Below are 22,474 nucleotides of genomic sequence, written 5' to 3'. Positions count from 1 at the left end.
ATTTATACATTTTTATCATGAACATAAAATGCAATTTTTTTATTATACACTTTTTACTTTTTTTATATCTATATTTTCTCCTTTTTCTTGTCACATCTTTACCTTTAGTCGTCCCACATTTCTCTTTTTTCTTTTCTCTTCAACTTTCATTAATATATAACACATATTCATTATTCATTATGGTCACTGGGTGCTTTCTATCTATCACTGGCCCTTGTCCATAAGTCTCCTCTCTTTATCTTCCTTCTTCCTTTCCCCTTTCTATATATATATATATATATATTTTATTATATATTATAAAACAGTAAAACTAATATGTTTAATATTAAAAATAAAACATTTAATTATAAAAATAAATAAAGAGATGACCATGAACGTAAGTGGTTGCGTATATCCAACAAACATCACATAATATATAGAGGCAATATGAAAAAAAAAAAAAAATTTTTAAATGAGCGAAGAAACAAATAAATAATGAAGACAGAAGCAGAAAGTGGGAGGAATACGTATCTAAAAATTTTGAAAAATATTAAGTAAGGGACAAATACAGTCAAAGTTAAAAACCAATAAATAATAATTTTAGACCAGTGCCACCTGACCAAGGCCAGAAAAGTGTGAAATATTACTAAAATGATATGATAAACCAACCACAAAAGAACACATATAGGACAAGCAAAGCAAGGAAAAAATAGATGACTGTTGCATCCAATCTTGTCAGAGAGGGCCCAAGATAGAAGAGCCACGAACATTTTTTTTTATACTGCTTCTTTATATATACATTCAGCGATTACTGAATTATGACTACCTAATATTGTGTTGGGCCACCATTTGCACAGATAACAGCCACTGTTTGCCTAAGCAGTGACTCCACTAAATGTCTGAAAACATCCATAAGGATCTGCAGCCAAGCTGCCTGCAAGACTTTCCAGTGTTGGGATAGATGAATCAAGGTGAGTGATATTTTCTGTGTTCTCGAACCACTTGTGCACAGTGCGGGGTCCAGTGCATTATCATCTTGGAAGATTCCTTTTTTGTCCATCAAAAAAATGCAGCATGACAGGGTGCACATGATCCCCTAAGAGCTGCTAGTAGACATCACCAGTGAACCATTGCTCCATACACACCAGAGGTCCTAGTTTTTGGCAGCAAAACATATTAAACAACCACAACCACCTGCCTGAATAGTGGGCACCATGCATGATGGGCCATGGACTTATGTTGCTTGTGTAACACACAAAGGCATCCAGTGGTACGTTGTACAAACCATTTGGACTCATCCCACCTGCATACTTGTTTCCAGTCCTTCAGTGTGCAACTAATGCATTGTTGACACCATAGCATTCACCATCAACGATAATCAGTTGGCAAGATAGGGTGTCTCTTTGGCTGTCTGCTGTGGAACTGCATACATCTGAGTGTGCAGTGCATCATCATTTTGGATATTGTTCTTGCATTCCCCATATTGTATTATGATGTGAACTGTTGCAATGATTTGCCACCAAACCTGTATAATATGCTGTACCCTTCACTCACCATGAACATCCACCCTGAGTAATTCTTTACAGTTCTTTTAGTGGTTTGACTCATTAGACACCATTCTTTTTTACACCTTAACCACAGTGGGCCATGATCAACTAACACGACATGCCGTTTCCGGTATGGAAGCAGCCAACACACTCCCACAATTCTGCCCTTTTGAAACTCAATATCTTTCCTATGTACCATAACTGCTACTTCATCACTTTGATTTTCATGACCACAAAGCTGTTTGACTTCTGTTACTGTGAAAGGCATAGTCCATTATTGATGAGGAGACCATAATTCAGTGATCACTGAGTGTGTATGTATGTAATATATATATATATATATATATATAAATGATAAAGATGCAATGAAATTATTGAAAGTCTTAGTAAATAGGAATGAGAAATTAAAATATATAAAATATATATAAGACTGGGTTATGGATCTGGGGTACTACGGTAAATGTAGAGAAAACTGGCAACTATAATGAAAAATAAACAAAAAGATAATTTTCAGTGTATTTGTGTATTTGGTAGGGGAGTTTAGCTATCAGGTGTAACAACCATGGAAGAATTGAGAGGACCTGTATGCTAAAAAACAAATTACCTGAAATAATATGCAATTAATATAACCATAATTATTGTAAGTACCTAAAGCTGTGGGCCCGAGGACTTTAACTACTTCATCTGGGGGTCAGCAGCGAAAATCGTAGGAGCAACCGAAATAAGCCAGGTCTGTTTCTGTTATGATCTACACATAAAAAGTATATGTATACATCATAGCCAACCCAACAGAGACCAGAAGGAAGAATAAAAGGATAAATAAACTTTAAAAAAATAATAACAATAAATAAATAAATAAGTTCATCCCAATAATCCTATGGGAAAAAGAATGAAATATAAAATCAAAGAAATCTAAGAGGGGGGCAAAACAGGGAAACTTACTGTCTGTATGGACCAGAAGACGTAAGTCAATGGGGACAAAAGGAGAAATCCAAATGTTCACGTGCAGTGTATATATGTCAGTTGAAGTAACCCCATGGGGGGAGGTGTGAATTCATAAATGGGAACTGTAACTATGTGATGGAGAAGTGAGCAATTAAACAGATGAAGCAAAAAGCCAGCAGACGGAGAAACAAAAACTAATAAAGTAGTGTGAAAGAGACACTAAACTTTGTAATAGAAGAAACTTGTAGAGAAATAGCATTTTGATATTGCTTTCGGCCAGCCTAATTGTTCATGAGAAATAAAATGTAGTAAAAAAAGAACAACAGAAAATAATTGGAAAGGAGGTTATTGGAATAGCTCAACTCCCCTACCAAATACACAAATACACTGATAATTACCTTTTTGTCAATACTTTTTGTCTTTTGTTCAAAGTCAGTCAAATTTGAGGCTAATCACGATGGGGAATATCTTCACTATGTTCATCAGACCACTTGTCCATAGTCCAGGCCCAATGATATGGCACATTATCATCTTGGAAGATCCCATTTCTGTCTGGGAAAAAATGCTAAATGGCAAGGTGCAAATGGTCTCCTGAGAGTCAGCCTGTAGACCTCATCAGTCATAATGGTCATACAAACCAGGGGTCCTATTTCTTGCCAGCAAAACATGCCCCATATTAAGCAACCACCACCACCTGCCTGCATAGTGGGCACAATGCACGATGAGTCCATGGACTTGTGTTGCTTGCCCCTCACAAAAAGGCAAATGTCGGCATAATACACCAGGTATTTGAACTTGTCCGACCAGCACACTCCTTTTCAGTCCTACACTGTACAAGCAGTGTGTTGTTGACATTGCAGTATTCGCCATCAATGATGATCAAGCGAGGAGAGGGGTCTCTCTTGGGTCATCTGCTGTGGAACCTCATATGTTTCAGTGTGTGGTACATTATCATTTTGGATATTGTTCTTCATTCTCCATACTGTATTACAATGTTAACTTTTGCAGAGTGACCTGTCATTCGGCTTGTGCAAATGTGCTGCACCCTTCACTCACTACAAACATTCTTCTTATGTAATCCTTTACTGTTCTGTTAGTAGGAGCTGGTTTGACACATTCAAACCATTTTTTGTATACACCTAAACCACAGTGAGTAGCAGTAGTGGCATGTGATGCAAGAAAGTAAGTGTATGATCTTATGCAGCATTAGCCAAAAAAAAAAAAAAAAAAAAATATCACACCATTCCCTCCAAATGCCTGTCCAGTTCCTCCTTAAATTTATTCAACCTATCAACTTCCACAACGACAGATGGAAGTTTGTTCCAGCAATTAATCACCCGCTGGCTAAAGGCAAATTTACGCACATCTCTTCTACAGCTGTCTTTTCTTAATTTGAATTTATGCCTCCTTAGGTTCGTAATCTGAACAAGTGGAAGGATCCCATCAGATCACCGCACAGGTGCCTAGTTTCGAGCCACTGCAATTTGCAGAACTTAAGCCTCTCTTGGTAAGAGGATCCCTTCATTCCCCTCACCAATCTTGTTGCCCTTCTCTGTACACACTCAAGCAAATCTACATCCTTCCTAAAATGAGGCCTCCAGACCTGTATGCAGTACTCAAGGCGTGGCCTGACCATTGCCTTATACAGAGGGACAATCACCTCCTTTTCCCTGCTAGCAAAATTCCTATATATCATTGACAAAACCCCATGACCTGCCCTGGCAGCCTGTCTGCATTGCTCAGAAAACTTCATATCTGACTGCACAATTACTTCCAGGTCTTTTTCATTTTCTACCACCTACATAGTATGAATGAGAGCTGTACTACTCAATATGTTCTACGGTGATAATAATAAGAGGAGTTTACCTCAATATAGTGCTTAGAACACTTCCGTATGATACCCTCCAGAAATTAAAACGGAAAAAACAAAAAAATCGAACAAGTTGAAGGATCTGAACCGGTACATTAGAGTAAATTATAAATAATTAAATAATCAATTTAACAGAATTCAAATCAATTTAAAACAATTAAAAATCAAATTAACGCAATTAAAAGAATCTAACGAAAATATTCAAAACGATTTTCCTTCCTGAAGCTGCCAACGCTTTTCGACCGACTGTCGTGATCACAGGAATGAAAATTACCGAATCGGGTTAAACCTGAAACATAAATAGTGATTATGTGTCTTCGCGCATGCGCGTAAAGATCCACGCATCGGAGATCAAATATGGCCGCCGAACATTAACAGAATTTTCGTGTAATTTAATTTCAACGGTTTCTGCAATTAATAGTCGCGTATAATTACGTTGAACGTTAAGTATTTTGGCCTCGTTAAACAAAAAAGTATGTTTTTCGTTAATGGCATGAAAGGCTAATTCTGACCCTGCTGAACGAGAAGCACGAACTGAGGCTTCCTGTTGATTTACACGAATATTAAGAGAAAATCGGGTCGAACCCTGATAAGACGAGTCGCAAACACCGCAAGAAATGTTGTATACCAGATCGTTAATTTGTGTTTCGAAAGCTGAAAGAACTGAGCGATTGTTCAGTATAGTGTGTAACTTCCGTATTGGCCTAGCTACAATTTTAAATTCGGTATCTTTAAAGAATCTGTTAAGTTGTTTGTGCCACTGTTCAACATATGGGACAGAAATAAAGTATTTTTTGATATTACTATTGTTGATTGGTGTAGTATTTTGTATCCTATCCTTAGCTTGTACCCTAATTCGGTTTATTGTGGTAATGGAAAAACTCCTGTTTAAGAATCTGCTAGTTAATATTTGTATTTCTGAGTCCAAAGCAGATTCCGTCGTTGAATATTTATAGGCATTTAGAAATTGATTAAAGATAATCGATCTTTTGTAGTTGAATGGGTGATAGCTATTTTATTCGAGTCCCGAGAAAGTTTAATGACTTAGTATCCGTATCCTACCTTTCCAATGTAAATTTGAGTCTAGAATGAATATTATTAAAAGAATGTAAGATGTCTTGGATAGTATTACTATCGGTAATAATTAGAACATCGTCTAAATACCTCCCATAGTATGTGATACGGGGACGAAAAGGTGTCAAATGTATCTGCTCAATCGTTGAGAGATAGATCTCTGACATTAAGCCACTCAGGCTCAAACCCATTGGTAATCCAAAAATTTGTTTGTACACCTTGTCTCGAAAGGTGATGTAGTTAGCCTCAACTAATAGTTTAATTAAGTGAAAAATCTCCTTTATAGGCAGCTTCGTATAATTAATCGGTGTCGAGTTTTTATTTAACATATCCCAAATAATATGTAATGTGTATTCAACGTTTACATTCGTATATAATGATGTAACATCTAGTGAGAATAAATTGTCATTGTCGCCGAGTCTACAGTCTTTAAGATTATTAAATAATGTATCGTAGTTCTTAATCCCAAATTGTATTACCTGTCTAAAGGGTTTTATAATGGTATATACATGTGTGGCTAAGGATGAAAGTGCCGAGTTCCTGTAGGAAACAATAGGTCGAATAGGAAACCCAGTCTTGTGTAATTTTACCTGACCAAAAAGTGCAGGAATATTGTATGTTCTGGACTTCAATTTCTTCAACTGAACCATAGTACAAAGGGTACTAGGAAAGTTTTGCAATACAGCTTTGTTTATTTAATATTTTCAAAGTAATTTCCTCTACATTCAATACACCTCTCCATCCTCCGAAACCAATCTTTAAACCAGTTCTGCCAAGTTTCACTAGGGAGTAAAGCACACTCGTTGTCCCAAGCCCGTAGAAGGTCCTCATCACTGGAAAACCGCCTCCCTTTTAGCTTCATTTTCACATGCGGGAACAATGCAAAGTCGCAGGGAGCAAGGTCTGGACTGTAGGGAGGGTGCTCGAGAAGTTTCAGTCCTGTCGTGGTCAAATATTCGGTGCAGGCTTTGGCGCGGTTAGCTGGAGCATTATCGTGATGGAGGTACCAGGTGTCCATTCTTGACTTTGGCCGCAGGTTCTTCATAGATCCAATGACTTTAGGCAGGCATTGTTCAGTATACCACTTAGCTGTGACTGTCTTCTGCGTGTCCAAAACGACACGTTCCACAATTCCACTCGATTTGAAAAATACGCTATCATTTTCTTCTTTACAGATCGGGATTTTCTGACAATTACGGTCGTCATCATCAAAGACCCAAACTTTGTTTTGAGCCTTGGTCGGCAGATCGTAATAGTACAGCCAAGTCTCGTCACCTGTCACGATGTTGTTCACATACCGAGATTGTCCCTTATCAAACTTTTTTAACATCTCCCGGCACCAAGTCACACGTCGTGTCATCTGCTCTTCAGTCAGTTGATGCGGCACCCAGAGATAACAAAGTTTCTTCACGTGCAAATGATCTTGCAGAATCGAACGAATTGCTGGTGCATTTAGGCCCAAAGTATCCTCTATCTGTTAGTAGGTCACTCGCCTGTTTTCGTCAAGCATTTTCCTCACAGCAGTAACGTTTTCCTCCGTAACTGACGTTCGTGGCCTTCCCGGCCTCTCAGAATCCTCCAGAGTGAAATTTCCCCTTTGGAATTCTCTATACCACCTGAATATTGTTGTACGATGTGGACAATCATCATCTAGTGCAAGAGTCATTTCTTCTAAGCACTGGTCTATGGTTAAACCACGCACGAAATTATACCGCAAAACTGTCCTTATCTCATTTCGTGACCACGATGCCATCGCAAGCACTTTGCACTCTCACTACTAATGAATTGTAAGAACTATTCTTACACTTATTTTTAGGAATGTATAAATTGTCAAATTCTAATAAATAACTAAGTTAAAAACAGTCAAGCACTCAACAGAATTGCTGGTCTGTTTACACTTCGAAAGTGAGAGATTAGCGTAGCAGCAGGAGGGACGCTGACCAGACTGATACAATGAGTAGGCCAGTTTGACGCAGTTCGTGCCTACAGAAGAAATAGAACTGTGGCCTGCTGAGAGTAACGGGGGACAAAAGAACGCCCACACCCCTAAAGTGGTTCCATCTCCATCCAAAAGGGAAGACCCAGATCAGTAAACAAACCCAGATCAGTAAACAGACTCGAGATGTAAACAAAGTACAAACAGGCCGACACGGGAAGCACTCAATGATTTCACAGGCGATGTCTTGTAAGGAAGCGTGACAGAAGAGGTAAGTGAAATGGTCATCCCAGGATAATTTCTACAGATTGGTTAGAGCCCGGATGTTGTGAATACAAAGAAAGGAGCTGTACCTATCAGACGCGGGTCCAGGCGAGGAGAAAAGAAAATTAAGCAAATGAAATTCAAGATGAAGAGAGAGAGAAAAATATGATTGGATGGAAAATAAGCGAGAGTTGGAAACAAAACTCGGATGCAAGAGGGAGACAAGAAAAGAGAGCCCGAAGGTCAGAGTTCCGAAGCGGAGGAGAATCCCGGGAAGGCGCTTGAGAGTGGCTGAAGGAAATTCTGGGAGTGTGGGAAATGCATATAGAAAGTTCCGGAAAGATGATAGTATAGTGGGAAAAGAAAATAGCAAAGGCGGAATGATCTGAGTAAGGAAGGTCGTTCGAGTTATCCACTGTGGAAAAAAAGCAACAGTCCTGGAGGAAGATCCTGTGCGCAATAGGAACGTCTGAGGTCGAGCCGGGAGCACATCTAGCGAGTTTGCGGTGGCTAAGTCCAGCGAGGAAATAGCTGAAGAAGCAAAGCAGGAAAACTCATCCAGTTGGTAGAAAAGGAATGCAAGTAAGTTTATAGAGAATTATTATTAGCGGAAACGGTGTTAGAAATAAATAAACGAAAGAAAAAGTAATGGACAGGACATTTAGTAAAGAACTGAAACCAGGGGACAGAATATATTGTAAGAGATAGGAAGTAGAGTCAATAACTTGGGAGAAAGAGAGAAAGAAAGTGTGTGTGTTACTCATCTGTGATTTGAAGTATCTGAGAAACAAGGAAAGTTATTAAGCCTGAAAAGGCTCAAATGATTGTGTTAACCTCAAATGATTGTATTGGTTAGTTATTAGCATTCTGTATAGCAGATGAGGAAGTTACAATTATGGTTAGAAGAACAAAGATGAGTGTAGACGTCATAACATGTATACTAATAGTTGATTGTTGTAAAAATTCGATATTATGAATTATAAAGTGTGTGTAAATATCTTGTGTAAAATAAATCTAGTTTGTTGTTTTATCTTGATCTTATGTGTGATATTGACACCAACTATTAACAATTAGTGGTACGAATTATCCAAGCTAGGGAAGCTAGAGTAAAGAGAAAAATAATAAAATAAAGTCCTTAGAACTTGGATCTTCTGATAAAATCAATGGATAAAATATTATGCAGCAGGTAGCAAGTGGGCCTTGGAAGGAAATTGAGGACCCCCCTTGCTTCAAGAAAAGAAAATCAAATAAATTTCTTGATTAGCATTGGCCTAATGAAGGTTCCAAGGAGGGATGAATATATATATTGTGTATAAATTAAAAAATAAATAGATAATATATATAATAAAGTTAAAAATAAAAGATAAACCCCCTCCCCACAGAATAACTGAGCCCATCGACTTGGCGCGGCGGCTACTATGCACGTATGAACATGTCTCAACATGCAGCAACAAGCAGCTTCCTGTGATTCATTGTTGCGTCATATTGCAAAACCTTCCTAGTACCCTTTGTAATGTAGTCGTTTTTTCGACACGTGGTTAACGTTTTATTGTATTGATTTACCAAATTGGTAAACAGTGCCGGGTCCACTTCACGATAAGTGGAGGTATCAGATACAACTGAATCTAACTTATTAATATAATCATGTTTATCTAGTATTACCACTGTATCTCCTTTATCTGCCCTCTGTATAATAATGTCCTTATTTTCTCGAAGTTCTCGTAAAGCTGAACTGTCATGCGTATTCAATTTAGGAAGTCGCGTTTCTTTTATGTTATTCACTACTTGGTTAACTTGTTGAATAAATACATCTTTTTGTGGAACACTACGAAGTCCAAATTCAAGATCAATTACGCATTGTTTTTTGGCAGTTTTCGAGGTGGTAAATTATAATTTAGTCCTTTGGATAAAAGCGAAATCTGGTTCTGCGATAGTGTACACGAGGAATGATTTGTAACCTGTTGATATGTCGGTTCGTTGGATAATTGGTGAGGGGGTGTTCGTGAACTAGCTGACATATTCTGTGGTAACACATTGTGTGTCTGAAGGGGGGGGGGTGTCACCCAACTCGTATGAACTTGGTCGCAAGCCCGCGACAATGTGTTAGAATTCGCATGAACGTGTCTTGACCTATCCGATAATTTTTGCAACTTATTAACGTGTCTGTTTTTTATTTCTGAGGCCTGTGCTTCTCGTCGCAAATGTATGGAGGTCTTCAGTACAGACCAATTGTTCGGATGTAGATAAATTTTTAATTTATCGCGAAGCTTCCTAACCTGGGAAAGGTATTTATTTTTGTTTATTCGAATATCGAGATTTTAAGGCAAGCTTAACAATATTACGCGATGTCGCCAGTGTTAGTTGTTTTATGCCTGAAGTTTTTTGATTTAAATTCACCCTGGCAAACTTTGGAACGATGTTGTTTTTTTTTAAGGCAATATTTTAGAAAAGAAATATGGTAACTTTGGGCCGAGTACCTTAGTGTAGATTTAATGTAATCTTGTACCAAGCCATTCAAAAAATATCCCATAGTTGTGTGTATCGATTGTTTACTGCTGGAGAGACAGGAAGTGAATGAAATAGTCAATAAGAGTTTAAAAATTAATTATATAGTATGAATCAGAGCTGTACTACTCAATATGTTCTACATTACAAGACATTTTACATTCGTTTAATAATATTCATTCTAGACTCAAATTTACATTGGAAAGGGAAGATACGGATACAAAATCATTAAACTTTCTAAATTTCACGCTTACCCGGGACTCGAACAAAATACAATTTAGCATCTATCGAAAACCCACAAACACCGGTATGCTTCTACATTATAATAGCTACCACCCGTTCACCTACAAAAGATCGATTATCTTTAATCAATTTCTTAATGCCTATAAATATTCAACGACGGAATCTGCTTTGGACTCAGAAATACAAATATTAACTAGCAGATTCTTGAACAGGGGTTATCCCATTAACACAATAAATCGAATTAGGGAACAAGCTAAGGATAGGATACAAAATACTGCACCAATCAACAATAGTAATATCAAAAAATACTTTATTTCTGTCCCATATGTTGAACAGTGGCACAAACAACTTAACAGATTCTTTAAAGATACCGAATTTAAAATTGTAGCTAGGCCTATACGGAAGTTACACACTATACTGAACAATCGCTCGGTTCTTTCAGCGTTCGCAACACAAATTAATGATCTGGTATACAACATTTCTTGCGGTGATTGCGACTCGTCTTATCAGGGTTCGACCCGATTTTCTCTTAATATTCGTGTAAATCAACAGGAAGCCTCAGTTCGTGCTTCTCGTTCAGCAGCGTCAGAATTAGCCTTTCATGCCATTAACAAAAACACTTTTTTATTTAACGAAGCCAAAATACTTAACGTTCAACGTAATTATACGCGACTATTAATTGCAGAAACCGTTGAAATTAAATTACACGAGAATTCTGTTAATGTTCGGCAGCCATATTTGATCTCCGATGCGTGGACTTTTGCGCGCATGCGCGAAGACACATAATCACTATTTAAGTCGCAGGTTTAGCCTAATTCGGTAATTTTCGTTCCTGTGATCACGACAGTCGGTCGAAAAGCGTTGGCAGCTTCAGGAAGGAAAATCGGTTTGAATATTTTCGTTAGATTCTTTTAACTGCGTTAATTTGATTTTTAATTGTTTTAAATTGATTTGAATTGTGTTAAACTGATTATTTAAATATTTATAATTTACTGTAATGTACCGGTAAGTTGTCGATTTTTTCGTTTTTTCCGTTTTAATTTCTGGAGGGTATCATACGGAAGTGTTCTACGCACTATATTGAGGTAAACTCCTCTTATTATTTTTACTAATTTTCTACCACCTTAAGTGTAGTACCACACAGTTGGTACGTTTCTCTGGGGGTTACTTCTATCCATATGCAGTACTTTGCATTTGTCAAGGTTAAACTTCAGTTGCTACTTCTTAGCCCATCTGCCCAAATTATCTAGATCCTGTTGCAGTAGCACACTGCCATTACTGTCATTAACAACTCTGCCAACCTTTGTATCATCTGCAAACTTCGACACTAAGCCTGATATACCTTAATCAATATCATTGATAAATATACAAAACAAAAGTGGACCCAACACCGAAACCAGTGGGACTCCACTAATAACATTAGTCCACGAAGAGCAGCACCCATTGATTACCACCCTCTGTCTTCTCCCACTTAACCATCCTTTTATCCATTGTAGCAACTTACCCTTAATACCGTTCTGTTCCAATTTGTACAGTAGTCTTCCATGCGCAACAGTGTCAAAAGCTTTCCTGAAATCCAAATATATGATATCAAAATTATTTTTTGCATCCAGTTCCTTTGTAACCACATCATAATATCCTATCAAATTTGTCAGATAAGACTTTCCTTTAACAAACCCATGCTGTTCTGAACAACTGACAGGACATTCTGTTTCCAATATGAGAGCACCCAATACATAAGTGTCCACAATCATGTCCTTTTGAAACTCCGTGATACCTTTACAACGTCCCATAGATGCTATTTTTCCACTTTGCCTTGCACGACCAGATGACAATTACCACTGCTTCAGCATAATCCATTATGGATAGGGTGGTCACAATTGATCACTTAGCATATATCAATGGGTAACCTTGTGGTGGAAACTAAAGTGCTATGCTTTTTTTCTCCTTTTTTATAAGTGGACTAATATAATGTTACAATAGACAGTCAAAGCTCTTTATGGTGACCCCTCCTCGGGAAAAAGAAAGACACTCATTATATCAAAAACATTTTATATTGATAGCTGATAAAATCGTGAAAAGGACAAAGAAAAGCTTGAAGATTTAATATAATTTAATAACACAATATACCTATAATCTAATGCAGAATATGAATTACAGTATTAAACACGATAGTGAAGATTGTACATTTTGCATTGATGGAGGTGTAGTAAGATTAATTTTTAATTAAATATGTGCAGTTATGACTCTATACAGTAGTATGTATGTACTGTATCTATCTATATGTTTACATACTTAGATATATATCAAGGCCTAACCATAGACAGGGTGGTTGGTGTCAAACTTTAAAATAATCTGTCAAACTGTACTGTTTCAGTCACAAAACATGTTTAAAGGAGAATTATGAAGGTGTATGCAGAGCTGGACCAAGGTATTTTCGAGCCCGGGCAGAAAGTTTTTTTGGTACCCTCTTACTAAGAATATATATACATATATATATTTCTTGCCTCATGGTTCTTCTGTTTTTAGCATCCCTTAAAGAATGGTGCCCAGGACAAGGGTCCTACTAGCCTATATCTTAATCTGGCACTGGGTGTATGATAGTGGTTAATTCACTTTTGCAGTTAGGCTGGCCTTGAAAAGAAATGTAAGCCTTCTTCATTTGTGTATATTCAGACTATGCTGAAGTGGATATAGAGATATTGCAAGTTTCAGAATATAGATGAATGATTTCCTCTTCATTCGTATATATCTTGAAGCAGGCAATATCCATATCCACCTCAGCATAGTTTTCAAAACACATTTCCCTCTAAGTTATGATGCACATCCTCAAAAATTTCTTCACTATTACCAGACTATTCTTCGCAATTAAGAGAGGAGGAAGAAGAATGCAAAGCATCATTCAAGGTGACAAGTTCAGTTTCAAATTGTTTAGAGCAGTTGGCGATCATTTTTTCATCAAACTCATCCAGGCTGAAACACATAAATACATTTGCTTGCCGTATGTTGATTTTGAATTGTGCTTTGCTTTTGAGAGAGAGCATAATTTTGTTTAATAACATTTTCCAATAGTTTATCTTGAAGCACTGATTTACACCCTGATCTTGTGGCTGAAGAACACTGATGCCATATTGAAAGACAAGTACTCTACAGTGATTGTATATAGGCCATTCATTTATTTTTCAAAGAGTGGTTATTTATTATTTAGTATCAGTAGTAATAGTTGCCTCACTAATGTGTGGAGTAGAAACACTAGAAATGTTCAACTATTGAGTGAGCTGCCAATGCATGAATTCCTATGAAAACCTGGAAAGTTAAAATTTTGCAATAAGAATAAATGCTGTTTTCTCATTCTGTTTGTCTATATAGTTGTTCATTATACTCAATATAGTATTTCTATCAATAACATATCCTATTTTCATTTTTGTTTTTTTACAATGTTTTTTACAATGTTTATGCCACATCAGTCTCATGTAATATTACAATGGTGACCCATGTCTACTGGTTGTAATATTTTAGAATATACCTGCTTTTGACGAAAAAAATATCCCCCCGCCACCCCCACATGTCTGCTCTTCCTGTACACATATTCAGTTTCTGCATCCCCATGTCAGAATGACTCTACATTTCAGTTATAGCTATAATGTCCACATTTCATAATTTAACTAATACTTCAAATTCATTTCTATACTCCAAGCATTAGTGTATAAACAAGTACAGACAAGCCCCATATAACATAGTACTTCTACAACGTGATTTCGCTCTAATACAATTGATCAATTGTGGCAATCCTCGCACAACACTCATTTAACACTAGAAATGTTCAACTACCGAGTGTTCAACTTATATAACACGATTTCACTCTAACACAGTTAGAGAACTGCGGCAAACCTCGCATAACACGGTGTGTTTTTGAGATTTTGGCGGGGAAAACTCTGCTTTTATGTTGGATATAATTTTCAACATTTCCATTCTTTTTTTATAAATTCCCGCTTTTGGCTCGCTAGTCATGATACAAAAAAAAAATTTGGAAAATCCCTGTTTTAGGTTCTGTGCTTTTGAACATGTGAAAAAAAAAAAAAAAATCAGGATTTCAAAGTGTTATTACTATTGGTAATGCCCCAGGCTATCCAAAATATTTAAGCCATCCAGACATTCAAGTAATGTTTCTACCACCTATTACAACTTCATTAATTTACCTTTAAAACTCATTACATCAGAAAATCATTACAACGGATTTTCGAAAAAACTGATTCCTAATCTATTGAAGTGTTGGAGGCATGGAAACATTTTTGAACTGTATCAGAAACATATCTTTATTGCTCAAAGAAGTAAAACCAATGGTCTACATTAACTGTGTGGTGCAAAAATGTATGGCCAGAGTCAGTTCATTCAGGAAATACTGCAGGGTCAAACCGGCAGAAAAGAGAATCAGTGCGATAGCAGAACTTGCTAAGTTGGAAGGAGGGGAAGGTTTTAATGATATGACTACTGAAGACATTCAAGAATTACTGGTAGAAAAGGGGCCAGCAAAGTCTTTTTGTAAAATTGGCATCGGAGGTAAACCAAAACAATTCAGACGATGAAAGCACAGATGAAAATTCTGAAGTTACAAATTTTACATTAAAAAACATGTGGGAAGGCATAAACTTAGCCGAGAAATTAGAATCTTATTTTTGTAAATAATAAGGGAGCTTTCAAAAGGGAGCTTCAAAAATGCTTAGCTCCATACCATGGAGCTAAGCATTTTTGAAGCTCCCTGTTTTTTTTTTTTTTTTGAAGCTCCCTTTTTTCAAAAGGGAGCTTCAAAAATGCTTAGCTCCATACCATGAAATTTACAAAGATCTATCAAGCAAAAGAAAACAAACTACCCAGGTTACTGATTTTTTATAGAGCAGAAGATACACGAAATCTAGATGCTGCAGAAGAAAGTTCAGAAGGGGGAGATATGAACAAAACATGTACAGGATTATTACCATGTTGACCAAGATTTTTGCAGCTCGGGCGAAGGCTAAGTTTTCATTTATATTTAGTCGTTTTATTGACTTAACTGATATACTAAATTATTTTCTATAAGTAGCTTTATAGTTCTAGCCAGGCTCAGTGGTTTATTTTTGAATTTAGATAGCGATTTTGAAAGTTAATACTTAGTGTCTGTAGATTTTACGTTTATAACTTGCCGCCATTGTTAAGCAATATGGAATAGCGTAAGGTTTAACGAAAAACTAGATAGCGAAATACGTAGCACCGTAGTAGAAATCTGTTATATTAGTGTAGTATTATCAATTAACGAGTAAAATTTGTTAATCTTATTAAAGGTTATTGTATAAGTCTGATAATTTTGGTCTAACCGATACTAGAGTGTTATATAGCTTTCTTTCTCTGAGGTTTTTATGCATAATATTTATTTGATTTCATGTACACTATTACTGATATAAAAATCAAATTAATATTTTATTGCACTACTTTATTTTTGCCTACAGACTTTCTTTAATTCTTATACACAGACATCCACACCACATAAACATTAGTTAAGAGGTTTTTCTGGAAATAATAGGGGATCCCTTATTCATTATTCTTGGCGTATGGTCCAATTTTTCACTGAGAAGATGGCTCTATGAAATGACGAAGAATAAAAGAATAGAATGCGTGAAGTGAGCTTTGGCCATTGTGAACTGACAATTGGAAACACAAATTAGAGAAAATCGCAACGTTTTTCTCCAACAGTAAACTATTTCCCATTGTGACTGCTCTCACTAACAATTTTCTCATATTTTAAAATATCTCATTATTATTTACTGATTAATTAATTTATTATTTATTGATACCCCACTATATTATTTCACTTAATAGTAAATCCTCGAGATGCTTCAAATTATTGTTTTGTACATTTAAGGATTTTTACAATGAGCTCAATTTTATGGGTGTTTACAATAAAGAAAATTCTTTCCATGCAATAATTTATTAAATATCACCCTTTTTCATGAACCGGCTGGACATACGCATTTCTCAATTCATTGATATAAGTGGACTGCGGAGGATTCTTAAAATTTGTGAAGTCAAACCGGTGCACGATGTCAATGGACAGTACTCTGATTCAATGCTGTTCAAAGATCGAAAACTGGAGGGATTGAGACCTGTTAGGGAAGGAGATCACCGGAAGAGACAAAACTGGGTTATACCTTTGTCAGCTCGAAAAAGAGTAGTTGTGGGTGCAGTAGAGTAGAGTGTGTTTAGTGTCAAACGGCAACAGGGGTTCCCCCCCTTTTCCGCGTGCTATACATTGTGGGTGTGAAACAGAACACTGTCGATGCCAGAGGTTTAAAAGTATATGGATTTTGTGTTTGTGTAGCGTTGTTCATCTGGTCATTTAGCCGCTGGGCCCCTAATGTGACCGAACGCTGCCCCCCCGTGGAGGCAGACCAGGTACACACTACTTAGTTATTTACTCTGGCAGGTCCTGCCACCTAATTTCTTGAGATTTCAGTGGCAAGGACCTTAAAAAAAAAAAAAAAAAAAAAAACGCTATGCCAAAACAAAGGAAGTACTACTTTCGCGATTTGATGTTGTTACGTTTCTGGGTGTAGGGCTCAAACAATTTGGAGTTGATTTAGACACTAGTTGTAAGATAGAGAAGGGGAGGGAGACTGAAGACTGGGGAGAAAAGACAGAGATACGGGGTCCATAGGGAAGGTGAACCCAAGTCCGTGAAGCAGGCCCATGCCCCACCAGAGTGAAAAAGAGGGGTGGCGAGGGGGGAGGACACCAGGGATGAATCCCCCTTCCTGCCAGGGAGTGGAGGCAAAGGACCACGCAAGGGAACGTGGCTAGGGAGGCCTAAAGGCAGCAGCTGGGCTGTGCTGGTGTAGGTTGTGTCACTCCTGGGGACGAAGGAAGGAAGGAGTGTTTTCTGTTTTTTTTTTTTTTTTTTTTTTCCTTCTCCCGAGAGGACTGTCATATCCAGGAAGTTTCTTACTTTGATCTTCAGTGGGTGGTGTTTGGGTACCTAACCAGTCTAGCAGTGAAGACAGACTGCGCAAACTCTGTAAAGGCGGCACAGCGCTGCTCGTCCATCATAATCAGGTTCTCACAATGCCAGGGATTTTCTTGCATTTTAGTGGCAAACCTTAGCCGGAACTCGTCATATTCGTGGCAATTATACATTACATGATCCCACGTTTCTTCAGCTCCGCAGTGACACAGTGGATCTTCTTCTATGCCTAGAGATGTAAGCTTCGCTTTTAAAGGTCCGTGGCCTGTAAATAGAAATGTAGTATGGAGGCCTGGTGAGTACCACGGAGGAGGCTTTGGACTGATGAGGTTCACAGAGGGAATGAACTTTTTGGTTATCAATCCTTTGTTGGTGGTGTCCCATGTCTCTTGCCAGGTCCTGTACATAATTTCAGAGATTCTCTTCCTTTCCTGTTTGGGGTTGTTATCAAGATTAAGAATGATGCCTGCTGTTTCGGTGGGAATACTCTTCTTCAATCGTTGATATAATCCTCTTCTTACCTCTATGTGTAGGGGTATACATCCAGCTAGCCCCTGTAGAGCTGGGGTGCTTAATGTATGGCACGCCCTTGCTACGGCAAGGAGCATAGAACGCTGTATGGAGTCCAATTTACGGCGATTTCGGTCGAGGGAGGCCCTAGTACACCATACTGAGGCTCTGTAGTAAGCAATTGGTACAAATATGGCATTACAGATGAGGGCCAGAGCCCGGCGCTTAAGGCCCCAGTCTGCACGGCTTATACGGATGATCATGGCCGAGTATTTTTTTATTTTCTGGGACATATATTTCTAGTGAGGATGGAAATTTAGCTTCATATCTAAGACGATTCCTAAATACTTGATTTCTGGATATAATTTTATGGAGGTGTTGTCAATTTTGATAACCGGTGGTCTTCGTAGATGGAGCGTTCCCTTCAGCAATATAGATTTGGTTTTCTCTCCCGAGATCTTTAGTCGGTGAATGGCTGTCCAATCCTGGAGCTTAGTTAGTGCACAATTTGCTCTCTCCTCTAAATCAGCTCTTGTGTCACCATGCACCACCAAAACCAAATCGTCAGCAAACGCAAGGGGTTGAGTCATCCCCAAGTCCATCCCAAGGAACTCGTCCTGCACGATGGACCAAAAGAAAGGCCCCAGGACCGAGCCCTGGGGACAGCCTCGGGAGACCTGGATAGAGACAGACTTGTACCTGGTACTAACATGGACAGTGCGGTGTCTCAGGTACTCCTTGACACAGCTATAAAGGTTGAGTGGTGCTTTGGCTTGTCGGAGTCTTCTGAGAATACTTGGCCACCACAGCCGATCAAACGCTCCAGCAAAGTCAACTGTGATGGCTAGCACATATTTGCCTTGAATGCTTGAAACAGTAGTTATTAATTTAAGAAGAGCATCTTCAGTGCTGCAGCCAGCTTTGAAACAGTACTGAAGTGGAGAAATGAGGTTTTCTTTAGAATATCATTTTGACAACCTGCTGAGTAGAAGCCTTTCTAGAAGTTTGCCGAGGACTGGCAAGAGAGCAATTGGCCTGTACGATTTTGGTTCTTCAGGTGGTTTATCTGGATTCTTCAAAATGAGTTTAAGGCATGCCTCCTTCCAGATAGCAGGAAAGTGGCCTTCCATTAGGCATCTGTTGAAAGTGGCGAGCATGGTGTTAGGGAAGTAGGTTGCAAATTTCTTGATAACAACCACCTCGCGGAGGTCATTGCCAGGAGTTTTATTTTCTTTAGTTTTGTCCAGTGCAGCTTTTAGTTCGTCATTTGTAAATGGTTCTTCAGTATTTTCTGTTGTATAAGATTCGTTAGCGGTAACAATCTGTAGTTGCTCTGCAGTTAGCTGTGCATCATCTGTTGGAAAGAGGGCATTTAGCATGATATGGACAGAGTCCTCCCACGTGAAGGTGGAAGAATCATCAGGCTTTACAGTTGTACTGAGGACTTCACCTGTAGGCAGTTTGTTCACAACGATACGATAGACAACTCTCCAGGGGTTATCATTTCCTGTGATCGAGACCGAATTCTGTCATGAGGCTTTTTTGCAGCGTCTAATCATGGTAGTGTAACTGTTCCTTAAGAATCGGTAACTGTCTTTTGCGGATTCGACCTCCAAGGTTGGGAGATGAGCACGGGCTCTCTGAAAAGTTTTATGAGCTTGGTGGACACTCTCTTCCTCATATCTTGTAGTTCAGCATTCCACCAAGGGACTGCGTTTTTGAAGGGCCTTCTCTTGGGGATTGCCATAGCACAGGCCTCTTTGATGGTCATGGAGAGGGAAACTGAACAGTCTTCAGAGGTGATGTGATTCGGTTGTGAAGAATCTTCATGAAGTCTTCTTACAAGTTCGGCTTGAAAGCGTGGCCAGTCAGCTTTCTTTGTGCAGAATCGCACTACATCCCTTGGTATTGGGGAATGCGATCCACGGAGCGGCCAAGAGAATAGGTGATTGCTCTGTGATCAGAAGTGGTCCATGCTTCATTAACCTTCCATTTGCTGAACTTTCCAGAAATAGTCGCGCGTGGTCAGGGTGATGTCGATGGTACTTTCCCAGAGGGTGCTACTGTATGTGGGGAGATTTCCTGGCTGGTTGAGTACTTGTAGTCTGGAGGCAAGGATGAAGTTTTCAAGTTCCTCCCCATTTCGAGTGACCTTACAATCAGGTGTTTGACTATGCCACAGGGGGGGTGCATAGTGTTAGGGTCAGGCGCCACCTGTGATGGGGGGGTGCAATGGATAAAGGCACAAAGTCTTCCAGACTTTGTGAGTTCACAACAAGTTGTCTTAATATTGAACTATATTCAAACAAATTGGATCGCTAAAATCATATTATTAATTTGAAAAATTAATCAGGAGCGTATAAACTAACGTAACAAACAGTGGTTTGAAGATATCTGGTAGTGGTTGTGGTATCGTTGGAATGAAGTAAGTGCTGCTTCGCTGTCCAGCGTAGGGTGTTAAATCGCTTCTGCAGGTTTTCTGTGTGAACATTAAATTTCAGCTTCGGATCAAAATAGACACCGAGGTCCTTACGCTAGGTAACCACTGGGATGAGAGTACCCAAAACAGATGGTTGAATTGCTGTTGGTTGCTGTTTCAACGAGTAAATCATTATTGCGGATTAAGAAGGGTTAAGGTTTAATCGAAACATCTTCAAGTAAGTTGAAAGAGAGGTCAAGTTCTCTGTGATAGAAGACGTAATTCCCATTGGATTTGCAGGCGGGTTCGCTGGTTGTACATTTGTAAATGTCCCCAAGTAAAAATAATTAGACAAATTACAGAGGATACCACAATAACATTAATCATTTCTCTTGACAACCAACGATTTTTGTGTGTGCTTTTTATATGCGATTTATTTTAAACTATGCAATAATTTACAGTGAAATAATAGCCGCAAGACACAGACTTCTTTCATCTAGCTTATATTTCAGTTGATAAATTAATAGCTAGAGGAAAATACTACTTTTGTGGCTATCATGGTTTAAACTGTTCAGGCAAAGGAACGATATTGCTGTTCAGGAAGAAAAAAAGTTTTTCCTTCGCAAAGTGTTACACTGGTATTGCACTACTTTACGATGAATGGCATCAACAAGAGATACATCTATCTATGCGCTCAAGCATCATGAGCAAAACTTAACCACGGCAAAACCAGTGGCCTTTGGGCTGGAAATTGATAAATCAGAACCAACTCCCCAATCCAATACACATGGTTCCGCGAGGGACAGAAATATCTGGGGGTGTATCTCGGCAATATCCTCCTTTTCTCCCACAAGAACTGCCTCCAATTGCTGAGTCGTTTCAACAGAATACTTGGGAAAATAGAGAAGAGTGTGCGCTACATCTTTGCTGGTAGTTCTAGTGCTTGTGGTGAACCAGATGGCGAAAAGCGTTCGGGGTGCACCTTAAAGTTCTAACTCGGCCTTTGATTTCTTTCACCAAATCCGAGCATCCATCCGAAGCTTCATTTGGAACAAAACCAACTGGACGTTATGCTCTCTGGAGAACTTCTGAGTGAGGGATACAGAGTCCATTGCCTCTGGTGATCATGCAGGGGCACCTGTCCCCTGCTACTTAAACTCCCACTCCCAGACCCATATTTTCACCTCACAAAGAGCTCCTTAACTTCAGTCCGTCCTCCTTTCCCTCTTTCTGTTCCTTCTAACTCGTACTCCTGCTCTGTTTTCTCCCCCCCATTTTTCTTTTCTTTTTTTTATATCTTTTTTATTTATTATTTTTATTTATTTATTTATTTATTTATTTATTTTTATTTATTTTTTTTTTCACTTGACCTTTGTCAGGAAGCTCAGGCAACCCTGGCAAAGGCCAGCCAGAGTATAATGGGCAGCCTGGCTCACCTCCCAGTGGTGGTGGCGGGCAACATGGGGTCCCACTAGGGGCTCTGCGGCCAAGCAGCCAGAGACACAACAACAAAACATAACACTACTCTGACAGAAACCAGACATTACTTTTCTGGCTTTCACAGAGATTCTGTACTTCTTCACAAAGCACCATGGTGCAGATGTGGGAAACCACAGGTGGCGCCTTTCACAAAACACTATGCCACTATGCCACTATGGACGATATGCTATCCAGACCGGTTTACAGGGGCTGCCCCCAGGAATCCGTCCTGGGGCCGCTCCTGTGGAACCTGGTGCTTGATGAGTTTTTAAACCTGGATGTTCCAAACGTCATTACACAAGCATACGCTGATGATCTGATTATGATGCTTCAAGCAGACAGCAGAGCTCAACTGGAGGCCATAGGCAAATCATGCCACACACATGCTACGGGATTGGGCCAAGAGGAATCTTCTAACGATCTCAATCGAAAAAACAAACTCAATACTCCTCAGGGGTGCTCTTGACCCTGGCAGACCTCCACTAATCAAAATAAATGGGGCGACCATCAAACTCAAACAGGATCTAAAATACTTAGGAATAATACTAGACCGAAACTTGAACTTCACATCTCATCTCTGTTATCTCAGAACAAAAACAAGGAGGCTCTCGGGCCTGATAACCAGAATCACCAGGAGGGACTGGGGAAGAGGGCTCTCTCCCTTATATACAAAGCTTTCTTCATCCCTATCCTTGCCTACGGTGCAGGTGCC

This window comes from Mastigoproctus giganteus, chromosome 5, assembly GCF_048544385.1.
Source record: "Mastigoproctus giganteus isolate SK-2022 chromosome 5, ASM4854438v1, whole genome shotgun sequence".
Taxonomy (NCBI): domain Eukaryota; kingdom Metazoa; phylum Arthropoda; class Arachnida; order Uropygi; family Thelyphonidae; genus Mastigoproctus; species Mastigoproctus giganteus.
The sequence above is the reverse complement of the archived record's forward strand: the minus strand, read 5'-3'. Positions refer to the sequence as shown.